Source organism: Octodon degus, unplaced genomic scaffold, assembly GCF_000260255.1.
Source record: "Octodon degus isolate 3935 unplaced genomic scaffold, OctDeg1.0 scaffold00096, whole genome shotgun sequence".
Lineage (NCBI taxonomy): Eukaryota > Metazoa > Chordata > Mammalia > Rodentia > Octodontidae > Octodon > Octodon degus.
Window position 1 is genome coordinate 2,117,705 of NW_004524672.1, and position 4,421 is coordinate 2,122,125.

Sequence of the window (4,421 nt, forward strand, 5' to 3'; positions counted from 1 at the left end):
CAGATGCCTTCAGGAGACATGAGATACATATGCATGTATGTGTTCAATAATATATATATATATATATATATATATATATATATATCATAAATAATATTGACTCACAGGGCATCTTAAAATAAGAGACTTGAAGTATTCATTTAGCACACAATGGACATCTTGTGATGTGTATGATTGTATGGCAAATGATTCTATCACAAAAATTTTGATTTAACTATTTTAATAAAGAAATACTAAAATAAATACAGGTGATTCTTCTCTGCATAGTCCATCATTGCTATGATTTGACAGAACTTTTACGTATCCTAGAAGCTTAGATTCATTGGGGATTGTCTAAAAATACTTTTAGTGAAAAGGGCCAAGCTAGAGCAAAGTATCACGCAGATAAGTGGCAAACACTTTGGAGGTGATAAGCCTCCAAAGGGAAGTCACCAGCACCCATGCGAAGCTTTTCCCCTCTTCTGAGTGTGTTATGCCAACTTAGCCAACATTTTACAAAGATGTGTAGCACCATTTTGCTTGGTGTATTCAATGTTCGTGTCATGCAGGTCCTAGTGGGGAAAAGAGGACGAGAGAATCGCTCAAAAATGATAATTTTTGATACCATCAAAATGTATGGCTTGCTCTTATCATAACAGAAAAGTAGTAAATAGATAAAAGGAGGGTTCAAGAAAGAAAGAGAGAGAGAGAGAGAGAGAGAGAGAGAGAGAGACTGCCCATGATATAATTTTTGTGTTCACAAGTGACGCAGAAGGAACATCACTTCAGTTTCCACATGCTGATCACAGAAATACAGCAGTAAGAAACCCAGGAGTGTTTTCATTAGCAAGAGTTCAGGCTACTCCAGCCACTTGGCACCTTGTTGCATGTTTCTGTGCTTTCTATCTGTTGCTCTAGGACATCTAGGCAAAGACACGTAACAGTCTGCGATTACAAGACATAATGGAAAAATCACTTGTGATGAGCGTGTCTGAATTGTTTCTGTCACATTCTGAGCTGTAGAGCGCTTGGGGGTAGGGCAACGCTAGAGCACTGTGGAATCCCTGTCGATGTACATGGCTTGGTTCTCGGTTTGTGAATAATGTTTGCTTATAAGACATTTCAAGATAAAAAGATGGAAATAGTTATTTTGAGCTGAGAAACCTGAGTTTTGGTTATTTAGCTTTCTTGGAGTCTCTTCATAATCTATAAAAATGGATGATAATACTTTCATTGTGAAGTTGTGATAAGATAGTATACAACATGCTTAGCATTGTGCTTGGGGTGTAATACATTTACAACATAGGCAAATGTTCTTTACAGTAGTAGTAACGTGTACTCTGTACTTATTATTGTAGATGACATAATAAATATGAGAATTAGTTCATTCTAGTCTCTCAACAAATTCTACCAGTTCCCAACCCCCATACTAAATATAACACAAGCTGCTTGGGTAAGCTTTTCTGGATCACTAAAGTATCATATACAAAAATACCTTTTCATTATGTGTGTTTCAAACATTTCTTTATACAGTAAAAAATTTCTAATATGACTATCTATTATTAGGAAATATTGCAATATCATGAAAAGTTCTTCACCATTTTCATTTACAATACTAGAATCTCTCTCACTCATTTGCTCACTCACTCGAATGCCCATTTATTTTTGGCTCTTGGGGAAATGTCTCTTCAATATGAAAAAAGGCAGTAAGTCCAACACAAAACAGACATCTAAGTGTAGGACAGGACAAAGTCAGGGGTGAGGCAAAAGCAAGAGATATACTGCAAAGAGGGCATCTCCTGTCCTGGGAAGTGATCAGAACACAAAGGCAGGTGGGTATGTACCTCTCCACACCTTGGGTCACCTCCCTCAGGAACAGAAGGTGGAAGGGCCTTGGGACAGTGGCAGCCTCTCTCTGAAAGGAGTGACATGCTCTGAATAATATGAAATTCATGCTGTTTACTGTCTTGAGAGGCTGAGTGTGGAAATGCCTAGAGATGAGCAGGAGAGCCTGGATTCCCCTTTCCCCACTGCCTCCCTTGGGAAGCCCCACTCTCCTCCCCAAACTGGCCATCGCCCTCTGCCCCTCTTCCCCTTTGGCTCCCCATGGTGGCCCTTCCATGGGTTTTCAACACCTGCCTGGTTCTAAAGAGGATCTGGAAGAGACCCAACTTATTGGAGAGTCTGAAAACAGAAATATGAGCTAGACCGTTGCGAAAGTCAGCAGAAAATGCAGGGTTATTTAGAATGACAGAGGTCTAGGTTTGCCAGTGTAGAGGAAGAAGAGACATCAAACAAACAAGTATTTATTGGGCACCTACTGTGTGCCAGGCACTGTTCTACACTTCTGAAAGAAACAAGATAGAAGCAGCAAAAGAATTGTGAAAGAAAGTGGCAGCTGAATTGGCTGAGAGTGTGAGGAACCCGAGGTGACAGGGACTCTGGCACAAGCCTCCTCTTCGGCTTTCATGCTAAAGTCTTCCTGCCCTTCTGCAGTGGCATCCTGGTACTGCTGTTACTCGGACACCATGTCATTCATGTTGCTCTCAGCCTTTGTAAACTCCATCTCATCCATGCCCATGCCTGTGTACCAGTGCAGGAAGGCCTTGGGCCCAAACATGGCTATGAACTACTCCAAGATGCACTTGAACAGCTCCTGGATGGCAGTGCTGTTGCCATTGAAGGTGACAGCCATCTTGAGGCCACGCTGTGGGATGTCATAAACAGTTGTCTTCACGTTGTTGGGGATCCACTCCACGTAGTAGCTGCTGTTCTTGTTCTGTACATTGAAAATCTGCTCATCCACCTCCTTCATGGACATACGGCCTTGGAAGACAGTGGCCACTGTAAGGTAGCAGCTGTGGTGCGGTCACAGATGGCCATCATATTCTTGGCATCAAAGACCAGCTGGATGAGCTTGGGCACAGTCGGCACAGTACTGTTGGCTGCCACAGCTGGTGAGGGGCAAATATTGGCATGAAGAAGTGCAGGCATGGGAAGGGCACCATGTTCATGGCCAGCTTGTGTAGGTAGGCATTGAGCTGGCCAGGAAAGTGGAGGGAGATGGGGACACTGCTCATGATGGCTGAGATCAGGTGGTTAAGGTCCCCATAGGTAGGTATGGTCAGCTTGAAAGTGTGGAAGCAGATGTTGTACACGGCCTTCTTGTCAGTGCAGTAGGTTTATTTGTGTTCTCCACCAGCTAATGGACAGAGAGGGTGGCTTTGTAGGGCTCAACCATGGTGCCACATACATTGGTGGAGGGCACCATGCTGCAGGTGTTCATGATGAGGTCGGGGTACTCTTCTCAGATCTTGCTGATGAGCAGTGTGTCCATGCCAGAGCCCATGCTCCTGCCCAGAGAGTGGGTCAGGTGGAAGCCCTGCAGGCAGTCACAACTCTTGGCCTCTTTCTGCACCACGTCCATGGCAGAGTCCACCAGCTCAGCCCCCTCTTTGTAGGTAGTGGTCCTTCACCCACTTGTTGCCTGACCCTGACTGATCAGAAACAAAATTATCTGGTCTGAAGATCTGGCCAAAGGGACCAGGTTGAACAAAGTCCACGGTCCTAGGTTTTATGCTATCAAAATTGCATAGGAACATATTTGCCACCAGAGGCTTTATTTTGGTACATGGAAATGTGGTTGAGCTGCAGGTCACTGTCCCTGTGTTAGGTGCCAGTGGAGCGGAGTTCCCAAAACTTGGCAGCAATCTGGTTGCCACATTGACTGGCCAGGAAGTGCACAATTTCCCTCATGGCCAAAATTAACTTGTTTTGCTTGCCTCTAGGAATGTATGGGGCAAGAAAATATGTAGGCTTTTTTCCTTTGCTTGTTGCTGGTTGGCAGGATGGAACATGCACCGCACGGTGGAGCAGTGAGATTTGAACCCAAAGACAGGAAGATTCTAATGCTAAAATCTCTTAACACACTTCTCATTTGATCTTCAGAATAGTTTTATTAAGTAGAGAAAGTTGTTACTAATGTTCTCTATAGTTAAAGAAACAGAAAGATTAAGTAACCTATGTTGTCACATACTGAAAATGGAAAGACAGATTTCTGAATTCTAGTTTTTCACTTCAGATTTTCTACAAATCCATATCATAGAGTATCAGATTGAACTACATAACTACTGTATTATATAATGTTTTTAAAGCAACTGTCATTCTTCAGGTGGAGAGATAAATACTGGTAGGACATTCTTGGATCAAAACTCACAGTTGGAGGGAATACCAAATCTGTCTAGAAAAGTTCAGAAAGTGCTCCTTGTCCTCAAGATTGTGTCCTTTTCCTGGCCATGAAATTACAGTTTCCCCTAAGTTCTCTCCCAGGAAGATGTAACCAAGAATCTGGTATTCAGCTAATGAGACAGTGGTAGAACTTTCCAGTGCTATTTCTGACTGTCTTTCTTCATTTGCCGAGAGAACAGAAAAAGGAAACTGTT

General features: G+C 42.9%; 1 pseudogene; it reads right to left on the reverse strand.

Moving 5' to 3' along the window:
- Positions 1-2,296: 2,296 nt before the first annotated feature.
- LOC101586272 lies at positions 2,297-3,735 on the reverse strand (annotated as a pseudogene).
- Between the last annotated feature and the right edge of the window lie 686 nt (positions 3,736-4,421).